This window comes from Papio anubis, chromosome 6 (assembly GCF_008728515.1).
Source record: "Papio anubis isolate 15944 chromosome 6, Panubis1.0, whole genome shotgun sequence".
Classification (NCBI taxonomy): Eukaryota; Metazoa; Chordata; class Mammalia; order Primates; family Cercopithecidae; genus Papio; species Papio anubis.
The window spans coordinates 129,402,844-129,422,288 of NC_044981.1; the positions used below are offsets into that span (position 1 = coordinate 129,402,844).

At 37.2% G+C, this 19,445-nt stretch overlaps 1 protein-coding gene across 17 annotated transcripts in view; it reads right to left on the minus strand.

Annotated features, from left to right (window-relative positions):
• Positions 1-19,445, minus strand: part of EYA4 (EYA transcriptional coactivator and phosphatase 4) — a 284,622-nt gene that overhangs the window by 103,890 nt on the left and 161,287 nt on the right. Inside the window, exon 1 of one of the 17 annotated variants that reach the window (XM_031667422.1) lies at positions 14,796-17,484. The exons of the other annotated variants lie outside the window; for them this stretch is intronic. The gene's annotated coding sequence lies outside the window, so the exon portion shown is untranslated. Of the gene's footprint in view, positions 1-14,795; positions 17,485-19,445 lie in introns of those variants that run through there. 17 annotated transcript variants of the gene reach the window in all.

Consider the following 19,445-nt stretch of genomic DNA (forward strand, 5'->3'; position numbering starts at 1 on the left):
CATGGAAATGCACAATGTCTAAGGCTACTCTTGAGAACTCATGCTAAATAAGACATATCATCACCACATTTTAGGCATATGGAATATATCCATCCTGGCTTGCCCACAAACTCAGTATATTAAATCTTATACCAAGTATGATATTACTTGATTTATTTGGACTCCGTGGCATGTTTGAGTTAATGTTCTGGTGGTCTGATCAGCTCTCCTTCTTAGGTCCTATAAGAATTCTTGGATAGAACTAAGATAATCTGAATGATACTGATGCTGGAATGTGGCTCCAGGTGCAATTGTAATCAGCATGCAGTAGGAACAGCAGTAGTTCTTTCTGCACACTGTGGTTGAGTGCATCTGCTTAGAGATAAAGGTAGACACCTCACATCTCACTATGACCTCTTGCATAATCAGGCTGTAACTAGCCTTGTCTTCACTTGAGATGAGGCACAGTCTAAGAGGAAGCCAAATGGAGGGAAGAAGTGGGGGAAGAAGAATTCTTTAAAGGTGTCTATCCATCTCCTTTCTGCAGCAAAGCTCGAGGTGGAGGCAGGCTGTAGTAACAGTAGTAAGTGAAAAGAAATGTATGACAGATAAAAGGCTGTTAAACAGTACTCTATTCTGTACGCAGGGTGCAGCAGGTCCTTGAACTACTGTAGGACCTGCTTACCTTGTATTAAGTTGAGTGGGAAGAGTTTAGAGAAGTACTTGTCTGATTCCCTGGGCTCATACCATGACTAACATCAACTCTTATCTGTCTGCATGTAGCTCAAATGCAGTTATGCCATGGAGTTAGCATTTTAGCTTACTGCCACCTACGGGCACACCACAAGTTTAGCAAAGTTGATTTTTCTCGTATTTACACAAGTGTTAAAGTTGGTCAAGGTCATCAAGGTTGTTCCTGCTTTGGATGCTGTTATAATATAAGCAAAGGTAAATTCAAGAGTCTGCTGTCAGAGTCCTATTTTAAGTCTAAGTAGGCAGGCAGAAAGAATGGATGCCTGAAAGGCCTGGGCTCTAGTCCTAGCTCCACTTTTTTTCCCAGGTGAGAGACATTACTTAGGCTTTCATGTATAAAACCAGAAAAATAGCTCTTGTCCTATCTAACAAGGAAGATGGAGTGAAGAATAATGTATGTTTGAGACAATGCTTTCAAAATTGTAAGTTGTATGCAAATGCAACATATTGTTTGCAGTAATGGCAAAAATCATTATCAGGAGAGAAAACTTATATTTTATACAAGGTATCCCTTCTTTCTATAGTCTTTGCCTAACACCGAGATGTTTTATCAACATGTTATCAGCTCCTCCCAGAGGGGATACTGAATAAGGGTTCATTCTCTTAACAGTGAATATGAATGCATATTCCCTATTAACATCTCTTAATAGAGGGAAATTTCTGCGTAAGACATGATTCTTTTGGTGTTGTATTAAAGCCAAGAATTACAGATCTCTTTAGAGATTTCCTGTACAGTGGTGTCATTTGCCCAAATAGGTTCCTACAGCTTCTCCACTTTGGCCAATCACCTCAAAAATGTACTCCCTCCATTTTATGAAGACACTATTCCCACCCTCACACATAACACACACTAAATGGGACCTCAAGCAAAAGTAATAGCATAAAATATATTTTCTGAGTTTTAAAGGTGGGGCATCTTATTTGTTCATTCATAAACGTCTATCTTGAATGCCCACTGTGTACTGGCTGCCATGCTAGGTACCACAGATGCAAATGAAGCAGTCATGGGGGTGTTCTGCCTTAATGAGACTGCGCCTATTCAGACTGTCATGGCTGGATGTATTGTTGCATTGTATTGCACTGTTTTTTAATTGCACAGACTTTTCTGGTGGTAGTATAATGGTTTGGTTTGTTTGAGTCTTCTTTTGCCATGGAGAGACGTCCACACAGGGTGACCAATATTTATGGTGTATCTGCATGCTGTCTTCCATTTCAGAATTATTTTATACAGGATAACATTATCTCATTTACTTACAAATACTTATCTGAAATCAACTTCATCGGAGGCATATTTGGAGGATACTGAGTTTTATATTATAGAATCCATTTCCTGCAAGAGTTCAGAGTTCGGGAAGACATAGCATAAAGGCAGTATATCATGAAGGCCAGTGACGACAAGCAGACAAGATGTGTCCTGAAGTGTATCAAGAGATAACACCACTGACATCTCGTGAAGGGCAATGAAATTTAATAAATCACAATTGACTTGCAAAGGGAAATTATTCCATATGCAAACTAAATTTTCCATTTCAATAAAAGATCAGTAACATTTGGGAAAATACATCCCTCACAGTCACAGTGTGTAAAGCTGGCTGACACACTGTTCGTGAGTTTATTTAAGTAAAAACAGTGCAACTGGACATTGCTCCTGGGCTGTATCCCTTATTCATTTGTAAGGCCATGCAGGGCCTATTCCTATCGAAATAAAAGAAATCAAGTAATTTTAAAAATTGATGAAAGGAATATTAACATTCTACTGGATAAGTATACCCTTATAAAAAGAGAGAAAAGCCACCTCATGTCTTATGAGTGGATATTATTAGACAGTATAACAGTGGCCCAGAAACTAGAGGGAGAGAACAGGGTATTATATAATTCAATTCATCCTTATCAACAAAAGGAATAGAATGCCATGTCAGTAAATCTTTATTACTTTAGAAATTATTGCCCCTGGGTTTACTGTTTTCTCTCTTTTCAAATATATGTCAAAAAAAGAAATACACGGTATTCTAGCCTGAAAATGTGTATCTCTAGATCCCTCATACCTGTTTGGTTACCCTTGTTTATAGAGTTGTGCTTAGTTCCTGGACTACCATTTCCCCAGCTAATCTGTCTAAAACATAAAGTACTCATGTTGCACAAAACTTTAACTTCATGTTTCAGATTTCATACAACTTAAATGTGTACTGACTTATCAATTATGTATTTGAAATGTATGGAGAATATACATGTATAGTTTAATATTTGTGTGTCTATATAATGTATGTGTATATATATGTGCATCTGTATATATTTAAATGTTAGATGTCAAAGAAAAAAATCCACAGAATAATGTCAATAATAACTTTCATTTACCATGCGTTCAACAATATTTTTGAGCAATTAATACAGGCAAGGTGCTGTGTAAGGCACTGTAGGGAGAGATTTTTAAGATGTCTAACAGTCTAGCCCATGCTTAACAAAGACCAAAGAGCAGTCACAACTGTCACGTCCATGAAGAATGTGGTCTGTTACTCAGACACCATACTGAAGAGTCAAGCTTCTATGCACAAACTCCTAGGTTGCAGTGAATCATGATCTGGATGGGAGGCTTGGCTTTACAGATTTTGCTAGGTAGTACACAGATTTAGAATGTATATGGCTCTCCTCCAGCTGCTGAAGGATGAACAGCCCAAGAAAGACCCCAAGCAAAATTAATGCCATAAAGCACTACATCTTTAAACACTATGGTGTATGCTGTCAAACAGAGGAAACCAACAGCTTAAGGCAACTTAAATCTGGAAAAGTAGATAAGAGGGTGTGGTATATATGTTGTCCCATACTCTCTAATCTGCTTTTCCAGATTTTCCAGGAGCAGTACTAGGCACTGCCTACAATAAAGGAATAGATTGATATAACAGGTTTAAAAATTAGCCACAGAAGAAAATTCAGAAATATTTCCTATATGCTTTGGGTGCGTGAAAGAGCTCCTGTGGAAATAACAGATTTTATTAAGAAACTTGTCTTCAAGTCCCACCTCAGCTCCTCACACTAATTTGTGACTTCAGGCAAACATTTAAACCCTCTGAGCCTTATTTCTATGCAAAGGGAACAACAATATCTCTCAGTGTTTTTACAAAGATTAAAGGAGAAAATAATGTTTTGACTGCTTTTTTTTTTTTTTTTTTTAGTGATATACCTGTTATGAATATCCAATACAGAGTGTATCTGTGATAGATATATGTATGAGGGTTGTGTGTATGTGTTTGTGCCTATATAGAACATATATATTCTAACTACCAAGTACAAATGCTCTGCATTACCTAATTCATCACAAGTCCTATGAGTTTATCTTGACATATATTGAATACATGTCATAATCACCTTTTCTTTCTTTTTCCCATTCACTCCACCTTAATTCAGGTCCTCTTTCACTGTCTCAGGTCTGAAACACAACATTATCTTCTAAACTTTAATCTTCCTTCCTAACCTATTATAATGACAAACCCACCTTCCTAAAAGATGGCTTTCCTTTCCTTGTCTAGGTGCCTCATAACTCACAGAGTGCAAAGAGAACTGAAGAGTGACCCAAGAAGTTAAGGTCTAGTGTTGGTTCTGCCTGAAATGCCCCAAACACTGAGCAAATCATTTTGCCTCTCTGGCCTTTAATTACCCCATCAATAAACTGAGTAGATTTGCTCTAAATGATTCTGGATCTCTTCCAACTCTAATAATCTTAAGTTTAAGTTTCATATTCAAATGACACATCAAAAACATCATTGCAAAAATCGATATTCAAGACAACTGTTTCAAATAATGATCAGAATAGGAACAATGGAAACAAACTGCTTCATCAACAGATTGCTCTGCTCTCCTTCACATGAGCAGTAGGTGTTCGGCATGCGCCCAAACCCACCCTGCATCCACGGTGGCATAACTACAGAGGGCAGCAGGCCCCAGCCAACTCCACTCATTTCTAGAACATTCAGTTTGAACACTATAGGGAGATGGTGCTTTGCCCTATTCTCCTACTCATGTGTGAGTCAAGGTATTTGAAGAGCAGAGGGACACAAAGACAATATGCAATTTTACATCAAGAAGTGTGGTTCTACTCTTCTGCCAAGCAAACTGAAACACATTTGGGGCCTTTATTCTCAATGTGAAAATATAGGTGTATAAATTCTTATGCATGTGCAGTTTTGCTCTTCTATGATATCAATGTAATATAATATATACCCAATGTTTTATCTTATCTATATGATGTTGAAACTCTATCTGAAGCGCCATCTAGTGATGCACAGATAGGTTCTCTTACTTTCTCATTCCCCTCCTAAGCTCCTCATGGAAAATGGGATCTTGTAAGGATTTTAAAATAGATCAAACAAAACGAATCAACAAAACACCTGATCAGTATAGACAGCTATTAATTGACTTGAGGGAAAAAAAATGTGCAAGAGGCACTGACTGACAGTCACCTGGAGTCACCTGGTCTTTCCCCTTCACTCACTAACCAAATCCCATCAAATACAAAAGCGTGATGCTTTAAATTCCTAAACTTCTATGAGTCAGTCCTTTGTATTTTAACTCCTCCCTGTACTATGCAACAACCTTCCATTTTCTTTCCTGCCTCCAATGTCATCTTCTTCAAATCTATTATTGATACTGTATCTGAGTAATCCCTCCATGAAAGGTTCATCTGCCCATGGCACTCCCTTAACGAGCATCCTTCCATGAGCTCTCACTGTCCAGAGTATCCCATCTTAGTGTCCTCTACAAGGCATGCTGATTCTGACCCCATATCCTTGCACAAAGATTCACTCTGCTCGGAAGACCTTACCTCTTTTTACCTGACAAACTCCAACTTATCCTTAAGGGATTAGCAAAGGCTTCACCATTTTCTGGAAGTGTTTACTGAGTCATTCAGAATAAACTAAGTGCTTGTGATATTCCCTACACATATCTCTACTATTGCCCTTCCACGCTGTTTTATACTTGTTGTGTGTCTGTTTCCTCCCATTAGACTATGAGTTTTTTGAGATGTCTTATCTGGCACAGGACCTTGGACATTAATTAATTAATAAATATTTACTGAGCACCTACAATGTACTAGGCACCATTCTAAGTGCATAAAAGTGCACAAAGGAGGTGGAACTCCTTAACCCCACATGTTCAATAACTAAGTAAATTGTGCATGATGTCAGGAGATGGCAAATTATAGGAGAAAACCTGAAGCAGAGATCAACAGTGTTGATGAGGAGGCAGGGTACAATTTAAATATAATTGGCACATGTGTCTCATAATCCTCATTCATGCGGATAACAGAGGGAAGAAAAAAAGCAGAAGTTACACCATGTCTCTAAGTATATCAATAAAAGTCCACAACTGACATATAACGTCACCCACCTCAAACAGATAACAGACATGGTGTAACTTCTGCTTTTACCGAAGATGAAGTAACAGGGAACTAATTTATCTTCCCACCTGAAAAAAAAACTAAAAAGAGCTAAATAAAATATAGAAAATACTGTTTCTCAAGACACTGAACATCAGGCAGCATGAGACAGTGCTCCCTGGGAAATGGAAAACAAATGTGGTGAGCCCTGTGATTACTCCAGCTTACCCCCAGGAGAAAATTTTCAGGCCATGGTGCAGAAAGGAGGAATCCAGGTGAAGTCCAGTGAATTGAAGAGATATAGCCTGGCATAGCAAAGGGCCCCGCCCTTCTTTCTATTGGATCCATGCCAATGCTGTATCTTATGTTAAATATTTTAAATAACATCTATAGATACAGTGAGGAATAAGCAGCTCAAAGTCTAGTAAAGGTAACACCAAATCAGTAGAACATTACAATACATTTTTCTAAGTTATCTGTAGTAACTTAGGGGAAGTTACTACAAGCTTTGGGGAATATACATGAGGGATTCTTCATGAAATGTTGGGAGTGTGTGAGTCAGACAAAGGCTGTTGGCAGAGAAAACTGTTACCTTTTTTTGAAATCTGAACAGAAGCTAGACAAAGAAACGTAGGACATTCCAGGCAGAGTTGGCAACACATGTAAAAACCAAGACATGGAGATGAGCATAGACAACATGGAGAATAGGAGAAGGTGGAGATGTCAGTAGGCACCACACCACGGGGGTCTTATATGTCTGGATGCATAGATTAGAAGAGAAAACCAGATGCAGGGAAATGATCAAGAGACTCCACTACCCAGGTGACAGATTATGGGTGTGAACTGGAGTAGTAAAAGTAGAGATCAATGAAAGTCAATACATTCTAGCAATTTTAAGAAGACACATTTTTCTAGGGAATTATGATTGATTAAATATGAGGAGAGAGCATGAAAAAAGAATCAGGATGGACATCCAGATTTCTGTGATGATGAAGAAGGCACGATGCACCAAGATAGGCAGAAAAGAAAAAGGAGAACCTTTGCAGATGCATATGAGTTCAATTCTGGACATTCTGAGTTTAAGGTGTGCAAGGGATATGCAAGTAGAGATATCCAGCAGTCAGAAGGACGCTTCATGGAAGAGATCTATGCTGGAAACAGAGATTTGAGATTCACCAGCATATACTGGGTATTCAAGCTATGGGTATGGAAGAGGTCACCCCAGAAAAGTGTGGTAGGTAAAAAGATACAAGTGATAAAACCCTGGGAAGCAACAGTGCTTAACGGATGAGCATAAAAGAGGAACATATACACGATATCAGAAAAGAGAGAATCAAAAGATGGCAGGGAAGTCAGAAGGGTATTGTCTCAGAATAGCTAAAAAAAGAATAATTTAAGAAGTAGTGAGCACATCAACAGTGATAAATTTAGCAGAGGTTAAGAAAGGATTACAAAAAAAAATCACTGGATTAACACAAAAGTTATTGGTAACCTCTGAAACGGTAGGAGACCCATAATATATATGGAGAGAATTGGCCATTGACAGAATGAGGCACATTGTGTCAGAATAGGTTTTTAGTTTATCTGTGAAGTGAGAGGCAGGACCTTCAAATGTGGAACTATGAAGGCAAGATGAAACATAGTAAGTTTAAGGAGAGTGGAGAAGGTTTTAAATAAATACTATTAGAAATGAAAGAGAGTTGTTTGTGAAACAGAATAATTGCCAGGCAGGATTAATGGCCTAGCTGAGAATAAAGAACAAATTGGTAGAGTTTTCTGGCACATTTCATAGTTATCCCCAGTATTTTATGATTTCCCTCTTCCTTTGTAATAAATAGGATTTAAGTTGTGCTCCTGGGCACCCAACCATAATTCTGCACTTTAGAATATCTCTTACATGTAGGTTTGTACACATGCCTGCATCCTATCTAACGGGAGAGAGTGTAAGAGAGGTGTGCAGTCCTGTTCTCTTTGTCCTTACCACATTCAGCTGCTGGGCTGTGATGAGTATGGAAGCAGCCACTTCAAATCCACCAAGGGAAGTCCAATGAAAAGGACAGCAAAAACAACCAGCAGCCAAGGGGCACAAGGTAAAGAAGATGAACAGAAAAAGGGACAGGAACTTAAGACTGTTGGAAGATTAGTGGTTGAAAAGGTGAGCCATGAGATCTACGCTGAATAGGAAACAAGCAAAGATCATTCGGAGACCATGTAAGGTGTATCAAGACATGACATCTTAATGAGGTCTCACTCAATATTAGGGCCACAAAACAAAAATGAATGGAGACTATAATAAACACATGCTCTCACAGCAAAATGCATAAATTTTACAAACACAAAGTTAAGCAAAAGAAGCCAGACACAAAAAATACATACGTTACACGAAATTCCATTTATATAAAGTAGAACACAGGCAATATTAACCTACAATGTTGAAAGTCAGGAAGAAGGAGTATGATTGTGAAAGGGGCATGAGGGAGGATTCTGGGAATTGATCACATTCGATGTCTTCTCTGGGTATGGACTACATGGTGTGTATCCAGTTTTATGAAAATTCACAAAACTGCATATTTATGATATGTATAATTTTCTGTTTGCATATTATACTTTAAAAAAATAAATTAAAAATTTGCCAAACTAAAAAATCTCACAATTTTTACATAACCAACACTTAACATCACGAAAGTCATGATCTGGCTATATATCTATATATTATCTTTGTCTAAACTGGTTTTGCAAATATTAGTAAATTCACTGCATTAAATTTTTAATAGATATGCATAGGTCGAAGTTGTATTTGAAGTGTTTCAGAAGCTTGATAATCCTCTACTTTTTAAAATATCCATTTAAATGACTTTGAAGAAGGGAACAGACCAGCAACAATTATAGTTTAAAAAGACAAAACAAGGTGCTGACAGGCATGAGACAAGAACTCCTCTGCCATGCTGGCTTTGACTTTTCAAAGGTATAAGCTTGGTGGAATGCTATCTGGCAAAATGTTCAAGAGCTTTAAAATATGCATGGCCTTTCACCTGAAATTGCATTTCTAGAAGTTCACTCTAAGAAAATCAGGAATATGAAAAGATTTATGCACAAATATATTCAATGAATTATTTATAAGAGGATAAATTCTGAAACGAACAGAAATATCCCCAATAAGAAAATGATTACATACATAAATTATTATGTGCTCTGTGATATGTTATGCAAATAACTTTCAATTCTATGGTGAAATGTTCATGATATAATGTAGAGTTTTTAAAAAGCAAGATAGACTGAGTCATACATTTTATGAAACTAAAATAAAAAAATAAAAAGAAAAGTAAATATACAGTATTATTCCAAATATATATATATGGAAAATAAAATGTGCCAAAGTGTGGTTAACTCTGGGTAGAGTAACTGTTGTTTTAGTTTAATAAATTGAGTATTTTCTAGATTTTCTAAAAAAAGCATGCAATACTTTACTGATCACAGATTTTTAAAAACCATCCTGGAGTTGCCCTTTCATGTGCTTTTCTTATGGAGTTTTTTATTTGTGCTCTATAACACAAGTAATAATTGGGTCTCGCTCCACAAAAATTTATTAACTATTTTGACTCAGCACTGCCTGGGAACATAACTTTCCCCCATAGTGCCTTACAGAGAACAGAGTATATGTTCAAAAACCACTGAATCAAAAACATAGTAAGTCCTCATGTATTATCTTCTGTTTATACAATTGTGCTATACAATTAAACATCATGCAGTGTTAAACACTTTGTTGCTTGTATGAAAAAGTAAAAATAAAGTGCTTGTAAGTGAACAGTTCATGGTTTAATCACATAGCCCCCTCTGTCTTCTGATTAGGCTTGAGAGGGCAGAAGGTCGGGGGTGGCAGGGGTAGGCTGGGGATCAGGTGGAGGAAGGGCAGGGAGGAACAGCAGAGGGGCTGAGGGCTCATCCCCACCTCTAAAGCTCCAACTACAGTACTGCTACTTTGATCTTCTTCAACTCTCTTCCCCTTCCCCCATGCCTGAAGACTACAAAACAGTAAAATTCAACAATGCCAATGGTGAATCAACACCTGAGGGTAATAATTTTTTTTTTTTTTTTTTTGTTGAGACGGAGTCTCGCTCTGCCGCCCAGGCTGGAGTGCAGTGGCCGGATCTCAGCTCACTGCAAGCTCCACCTCCCGGGTTTACGCCATTCTCCTGCCTCAGCCTCCCGAGTAGCTGGGACTACAGGCGCCCGCCACCTCGCCCGGCTAAGTTTTTGTATTTTTTAGTAGAGACGGGGTTTCACCGTGTTAGCCAGGAAGGTCTCGATCTCCTGACCTCGTGATCCGCCCGTCTCGGCCTCCCAAAGTACTGGGATTACAGGCTTGAGCCACCGCGCCCGGCCTGAGGGTAATAATTTAACGGGCCCACTGGGGAACCAGAGCCCTGTTTGAGCTGGACTGCAGGGAGCCCCCAGGAGGAGAGAAAAGCCCTGCCAACAGGAAAGACTGCTGCTGCAGGACAGAGCAGGGAGCCTTCAATGCAAACGGGAAAACACATGATTGATAGAAGGAATTAAGACTTTAGTTCTATGGAAAAATACAGAAGTTGTTTTTTGTTAGGAGGAGCTCTTTCAGCCAATTCATGACCTTCACTCTTGAAAAAAACAGTTAAACTTCATGTTAGTTCGTAAATTTTTATAAATCTGTGACCTTAATAGTAATTATCCAATGTCCTTAAGTTGGATTTATATAGATTTAAATAATACCTACTTGAAATAATATATTTTCTTTCTCTTTAACTTCCTACAATGCTGTTCACTTTAAAGTTTATATCCAATTTAGAAAAGCAGCAGCAAGTAATTTGCATTTAAGAAACACCAATAACACATCCCTATTTGAAAAATATTTATTTTACATCAACATTTTACTTAACGTTGTATTCAATAGGAAGTTTCAAGGATGCCAACCATTTACTTAGACAAGTTCTAGTACACTATCATCTCATTAAATTAATGAAATCTATTCATCAATAGAGTCTAAGAACACTTAGGATATGGTCAGAATCTGACTATATATCTATATATTATCTTTGTCTAAACTGGTTTTGCAAATATTAGTAAATTTGTTGCATTAAAATTTTAATAGGCATAGGTTGACATTGTATTTAAAGTGTTTCAAAAGCTTAATAACTCTTTTTTAAATATCCACTTAAATGACTCTGAAGAAGGGAACAGAAATTTTATATGGGGGAGGGCATATATTTAAGGTGTACAACATATGTTTTCATATACATATAAATAGCAAAATGATAAGACAATTAACATGTCCTTTCTTTCACAGTTACCTTTCTTTTTTGTGAAAGATTTTCTAACATCCACACTCTTAATAAATTTCTGGTATACACTGCAGTACTATTGACTATAATCTTCACATCAGTGCTTTAGATTTCTAGACTTATTCATCCTACATAACTGCAACTTTGTAACCTTTGATCCATACCTCCTCATCCCTCCTCCCATCTCTGGTAACTACCATTCTACCCTCTCTTTCTATATATTTGACTTTTTTATTTTTAGATTCCACATATAGAGATATACATAGGTTATAGTTGTCCTTGAAATGTTTCAAAAGCTTAATAATCCTCTATTTTTAAATATCCATTTAAATTACCCTGAGGAAGGGAACAGAAATGATATATAACTTCTATCTATCTAAAGAAAGTACATATATTCCACATATAAGTGAGATTATGCAGTATTTTTCTTTTTGCGTCTGCCATATTTCACTTAGCATAATGTCCTCCAGGTTCATCCATGTTGTCACAAATGGCATAATCGCCTTTTTAAGGCTGAATAATACTTCCTCTTGTGTGTGTATATATTTTGCAATTTCTTTATCCATTCAGTCATCTATGAACACCTCAACTGTTTTCCATATCTTGGTTATTGTGAATAATGCTGCAATAAACACGGGAGTGCACACATCTCTATGGGATGCTGATTTCACTTTCTTTTTGGATAGAGAATAGAAGTTTTTATGCTCTAATTTTGGTTGGGAATAATACAGGTTTCTAAATTACGTTGCCAACCCACCCTTGAGTGGGCCTTTGTCATTCAGGACCTTTCCATGTAACAGAGCAGCTACAGACTAATGATCTATGGACCACTGAGTCACTAACTTCATTTCACTTATAATAAAATATAGATCAGAACAGGGGGTTTGCAAATCAAAGTCTAGTGAGAGGAAGGTGAGATCTTTTTTTCACTATGTAGAAAGGAATTAAAGTTACTCTCCACTAAAAATGACCACACAGCTCCATGAGCCTTATCAAAATTAGCAGTGAACCACTCAATATTAATCCCAAATTTAATCCTAAATCATATACAAATGAGAACATATTCTTGTCTGGTGAATACCACGAATACCAAGACATCATGACTAACACTCACTGAGTGCTCAGTACACGCCAGACACTATCCTAAAAGCTTTGACAGTGTAAACCATTTAAACCTCATGGAAACATATGAGGGCGATATTGTTATTATCATCCCATATTTGGTTAGGGCAACCAAGAAGGCACAAAGAGGTTAAGTAACTTATCCGACATCGTATAGCTAGCAAGTGGTAAATCCACGTTTCAAATTAAGTATTCTGGCTCTAGAATCTACATCCTCTACTAGATTGCCTTTGTAATAATAAATTTTATTTTATTTTCCAAAACTGAACTTGCTGAGATTCAATCTTATGCGTAGATTCTAGGAACCAGACCAAATATATGTGTATTTTTAACCTCTACACAAATCATTCAAGAGGACAAGACTATGCAGACAGTCCATCTACAATGTAACCACATAAAAGAATTCTGGGGAAATCCAAGCCCATTAACAAAAGTGTGCGTGGAATCAGCCAAGAAGCCAGATGTCTCCCTCAGAGGAGGAGTATCTTCCTAGCTTTTCACTGAGACCTTCAGCCAGGTATTCCCCAACAAAAGATGGAGGAAGGACGGTCTGTTCACCATGCAAAGGGGCCAAATGTAAAATGCATGATGTGTTTAGTAACAACCTTGAAGTTTTTAGTAGTAAATACTTTTTAGCAAAATCCAAACTGCAGCCCCAACAATTAATAAAACTCTATAAAGATAGGTATTATAGTTCAGGGAAGTTTGCATAATGAAAGAGCTAAAGCTTTGCCTAATCCCTTTTTCATGTTCAGCTCTTAATATAAGTCAGGTTTCCTTTCTTTCGCCCCATACTTTAAATCCTCCAAAGAATGCTAGAGAAAATCAGGCAAGCAAAACAAGCAGCTTTTGATTCTCTGGCACTCTACCATTTGGAAAACAGACTCAAATTGCATGACAGATAGTGGTCTAGGAATTTAAGAAATATGAGTTGGTTTCAATAAGAAATACCTTTATAAGGAAGCTTTAGAAAATAGCAGCAGTACTTTTCTTTTCTTTTTGTTTTTTTTCCCCTGAAAATTAGTAACAAATATCGGAACCCTGAGATGAATTTGAATCTATACAGAGTTCACTGTTTGATTGACAAATTCTTACTGGGCTCAACTTAATTAGAAGACGAAAATTGCTGAAGCTGAGAAGATTTATGATTGCATGTTATCTGTGGCACAGGGAGTCTCTGGATTATTCAAAAGTGAGGGGGGTTGGCACTCTGTGGAACTGCTTCTGCTAAGCTTGCTGTAAGGTGAAGCTACTGGGGAAAAATCCGAAGGCTCCCAGAGCAAGGAAGGCAGGGATGAGTGAGTAAGAGCCAAAGCCCTGGTGATTTGAAGAGTTTGCACCTGTGGGGTCCCTCTCCCTCTACTCCTATCCTCTCATTCAACATCTAGTCCAACTTTAAGAAACATGACAAATTCCCAAAAAGACTATGTAGAATAATCTAAATGAACCTCTTGTGATAAATACGTTTCCTTCCATTTAAAAAAAAAAAAAAAAAAAACAACAACAACAACCTAGACTTCTTTACTCCACAGTGTAGGTTGATAAAACTGAATTAGCACTGTAACAATTAACTCAAATATCCCAACGTAAGGACTTTAATGAGACTTTTCCCGAATTAAAAACTTGATCTCAAAGTTTTTTCTTATCTTCTGAATTTAAAGACATTAGTAATATATTATGTATTACACTGAGATATATCATACCAGCTGTATGTAAAATCTGCTCAAGAGAAACACAGACAATAAAGGTGAAACCTAAAAGCTAAACAAGTGCTTACTTTATTCTAGAAAAGCAAATGCTATATACACATTATTTTTTCTATTCAGCTTTCTCTATAAGTAACTTTAATTTTAAATTATTCTGTATTTCTCCCTAATTTACACTCAAAAAAGTATAGAGGATTGAAATAGTAAGAGACAGATTTCACACATTTCATTTTCATTTTAATAGAAAACCTTCTAGAATTAAAAATCATAATAGTACACTTGGAAATTATTTTGTTAAAGTATAAGAAACAGATTTTATACAACCTGTTAACAGCTTTCAATTTGAAAAATGTGTATAGCTAACTAAAATATCTAACTGAATTTAACTAAAATATAATGGCAATTAGGTGAGGGCAACAGAGAATTTTGAAGACCAAGGCATTGAACATCATGACAAATCTTAGAACATTTTTAATGAAGATAATTCACAAAATGTATACTCATTTAAAGGCTTTCAAATGCTGACCAAAGATTTCCTTTTGACCTTACCTATCACTCCTGCCTTCACAGATCTTGCACTGCCAGTGACTCAGTGGCTGTGCCCCTGTTTATACCACTGCATATGATGTGCTGTTGGCACTGTATGCCTCTCAAGGTGCAGTTTGATGCCATCTCTTTCAAGAAGCCTGGATGTCATTCTCTAACTGCTTCTTTAGCCAATGAGTAGTCATTTCCTCATGAGAACTCATCTTGTGTCGTGAGTCCTGTATGTTTCTTATCTCTGTGATTATTTCATAAACTTCTTTCGGGCAAGAACTACATCTAACAGATTTTAATTTCCTTAAAATACCTAGGATAGAACCTGGCCCATGCTAGGTGCTAAATAATTGCCTGGTCAATTAGTAAATAAAAATATGAATGAAGTTTGACAGTCTATACAATATATATACAAAATAATCTGATACAATGTTACTAAATAGATAGATGGTAGATAGGTAGAGAGAGAGAGAGAGAGAGAGAATTTAGCAGCATTCTCACTGCTCTCCAGCTGACTACACAGTTCCTAAAGAACAACAGACATGCTCTCACCTCAGGACCTTTGCACATGCTGTTCTCGCTTCCTGGGACTCTTCTCTCAGAGAGTTGCACGACCCAGCCTTCATTTCCCTCCTTAGTGAGACCCAGCTCTCACTAAGGCCTTTCCTGGCCAGGCAATGCAAAATTGTCCAGTTTCTAGTCTCCTTGGCTCTTCGTGTGAGGAGAGAGAAATGGGAAACCCTAATTCTGTGTTCACTTGATTCAACAGCTACGATTTCATTCTATTAAAATTCTACCCTGGCAGTACCCTGCTTACTCATTCGTAGCTGCCTTCAGACATGCTATTCTCTCTGCTTGAACGTACTCGCTTTCAGTTCCTCAACTTTTATTTTCTCACGTAGGAGCCTTCATTCTCTCTTCTTTTCCTGCTTTCTTTGCTCCACTGCACTTACCACTTCTAATATACTGTTTTGTATATTAATATTTATTATTGCTTGCCTCTCTTCACTAGAACGTAAACCCCAAAGGGGAAATTTTTGTCTGTTTTATACTTTGCTGTGCCCCACCTAAAACTGTGCCTGGAACACAACTGACATTTAATAAATAACTGTTGAATTAATTTGTTGAATTAATGACTCAAGAGTATTCACCCTTGATACATAGGAAATATAATATAAAATACTGAGAATTATTTTTATGAGATCTGTGGAAATCAATCACATCATCATGACAATGCAAGAATAAAGAAGTTAGTAGATGGCCTTGAGTTTTTCCCAACAATGGCATTTTCTGCCACCAAAATAAATATATTATCCGGTCAGAACCACTGGACTGTAAGAAGTACATTCCTCTCTGGTTTTTATTGGGGGAAAGGATGTTACCACAAGATGTCGGTCCATTTATTCATTCATATATCCAATAGATATTTTACGACCACTTCCATGTGCCAGGAGATGGTTAAGATCCTTGGAACACAGATAAAATGCTACTGTCCCTACCAACTCAAAGTCCAGTTAGGGAGTCAGGGGGTGAAACAATATTCTAGCACAGTGTGTTGAGGCCATGGCAGTGGTGAGCACAGCGGCCTGAGGGAGTGGATGGAAAAGGCACCTCAGAATTATGACACTAGGAAATGATTCTCAGTGAAGCAGGCTCCTAAGTGAGAAAATAAAAGTTGAGGAACTGAAAGCGAGTACGTTCCAAGCAGAGAGAATAGCATGTCTGAAGGCGGCTACGAATGAGTAAGCAGGGTACTGCCAGGGTAGAGTTTTAATAGAATGAAATCATAGCTGTTGAATCAAGTGAACACAGAATTAGGGTTTCCCATTTCTCTCTCCTCACACGAAGAGCCAAGGAGACTAGAAACTGGATATAAGCAATCCATTTTAAGGTGGGTGATGAGGTAGGGCTACACGTGAACACGAAGGACATACCGAAACTCAATGAAAGTGATTTCTATTACACACAACCTTACATTAACGGATAACTAAATGCATAGGAAGTTACTAGTCTCAAAGGTTTTGTGTTAGAAAAAAGCTTTACTATTCAAGTCAACAATTGGAATTGCTCTCTATGACTAGAAGACTGTGGGTGCTGAAACTAGAGATGATTTTTATTTTATTTAGCATGACCATAAGTATTTTCTGTCTGAGGAATCTACGGTGTAGTAGATCCAATGTGGTAAATTTGTAATATGAAACAAAACAAAACAAAACAAAACACAGCTCTGAAAGTTTTACAAAGATTATTAAACTAGGAGTAGCTACTTGTCAAACTCGGTTAAGAGGAGGTATTATCTTTCCTGTAGGATCACAGTGACAGAGACAAACAAAGCTCTTCAATAAACACTGACTGAATGGGTGTGAATGAACTGACAGAATGACGTTATTAATCGCTTTGGTAACTGGGGATCTTATCTCTTATCTGCTCTCCCCTCATCACTGAGTAACATCCACATTAGAAAAGAGATGATGTGCTTTGTCTTTTTTGCCTAATCTCTCTCTTATTGGCAACACTCACTGAACTGAGAAAAATAAGTGAACAGGGGAGTCAGTCCAAATAAAGAACTTAAATTCCTGAGACACTCCTGTTAAAAATACATGACAGAAGGCCGGGTGCAGCAGCTCACGCTTGTAATCCCAGCACTTTGGGAGGCTGAGGCGGGTGGATCACCTGAGGTCGGGAGTTTGAGACCAGCCTGACCAACATGGAGAAATCCCATCTCTACTAAAAATACAAAATTAGTTGGGCGTGGTGGTGCACACCTGTAATCCCAGTTACTCGGGAGGCTGAGGCAGAATTGTTGAACCCCGGGGCAGAGGTTGTGGTGAGCCGAAATCACGCCATTGAAATCCAGCCTGGGCAACAAGAGCAAAACTCCATTTAAAAAAAAAAAAAAAATTACAGGAAAAGCTAATTCCCAGTTCAGAAATACGACTTGTGGAGTGACTTCCTCCTTTATGTAAGAGAGTTTAGTTGATGAATGTGCAAGTAGAAGACTATGATTTATTCAGATTTGAGTGGATTATTTTAAGGAGATAAGCTCAATTACGAAAAATAAATATTGCTTGATATCAAGGAAATTCCCTGAAGTAAATGTAATATTTCTTAATAAACACTTTCTTCAAATTGTCATTTTAATATGGAATTAGCATTATATACTATGTGCACTATTCTTGACTTAAACATACCAGAACAAAGTTGTATTTTTTCCCTTTGTGGTTAAAGCAGGCATTTATAGGAAAATGAGAAAGATTATATATGTGACTATGTCCTCTAAAAATACTATTGTTTAGGTGAGGTCTTCGGGACTTAAATAAACAATGTGAAAAATATCGATAAAGCAACACAGTCAGCTATTTCATAGTTTTCATTCTCTATCAGGCCAATTCCTGTTTTTCTGTATAAACAAATCAAGATGGTTTTAAAGCTTTTTTGTTATTACAATCCCAGAATCATATTAACCTTCAGATGCAATAAAATCACATAAATTAATTTAGTGTAATCACATTTTAATTTTTTTTAGCTATTTGGACCACACAATGTTCATGTTTTCTTTCCACAAAATGCATAAACACAAAATTAGTAATGGAAATAATAAAAATAGCACTTGATGCTGCTCAAAGTGCTCTAGTTAGAGTTAATTTAATCCTTATAACAATTGTAGAAAGCAGGCATTGTTATTACCCCCATGATAAAACTGATAAAACTGCTAAAACTGAGGCACTGAAGGGCCCAAGTTGGTAGAGTTAGTGCTGGAGGGGCTGGGACTCCACTTCTAGATTGTCACAATTCATGGAAACATCAGATAATGAACAATTCTATAAGTCATGAGCTTCCCTAATTCTTACTGGTCTTGTCCCCTGTTACCCTCCCGCTTGTTTCTCTATCAACATGGGAATTTACTACATTTGTAAGTAGATTCATTCTGTTATTCTTTTGGGTTTATATTTTATTTCTCCTAGCTCTGTGTGTGTGTGTGTGTGTGTGTGTATCACATTTCATCTTTACATTGCACAGCTCCCTGAATCAGTAGACTAGACAGAGATGTAAGCATACGACACCCAGTTCCAGACAAAAATTCCCACAGTGCCTCATCAAAATGAATTTGCTCAGGGAAAAGTTGACTACACTCTTTCAGTAGATTTCAACATTTGTGTTGGTAACAAAACAATTTGAGTTTAAGCCTCCAGATATATAGCTAGATTCTCACTTGAGAAATTTTTAAATAATACTGAGTTATTTTATGAATGTTCCATTTTTAGAAATCAGACAAGGAATAAAAAGAATAAGTGCTGTATTTAGAGAGCCAATAAATAAATAATGAAGAGCAACTAATTGGAGAATAAAGATAATATAAGAAGTGCTCACCACTCAATGACAACAGATGTACCAAAGTGGTTTTCCCTCATAAGGTCTTTTGGAGAGGTATTAAGTACTGCCATTAGAAATCCTTCTGTGTCATGATGCAATTTTTGGTAGCTGTACATGTTAATTTTACAATTCTACAATGGTGTAAAGAAGGGGGGGGGTGTGTGTCCCTAGAATCATATAGATCTTTTTTTGATTTAAAAATATGTGTTTTTGCTGAAATGATCTAGATATCTTTTGGAACAAAAGGGCAAAGGAAATCCCTCCCACAGTGAGTAGAAACAGCTGGTG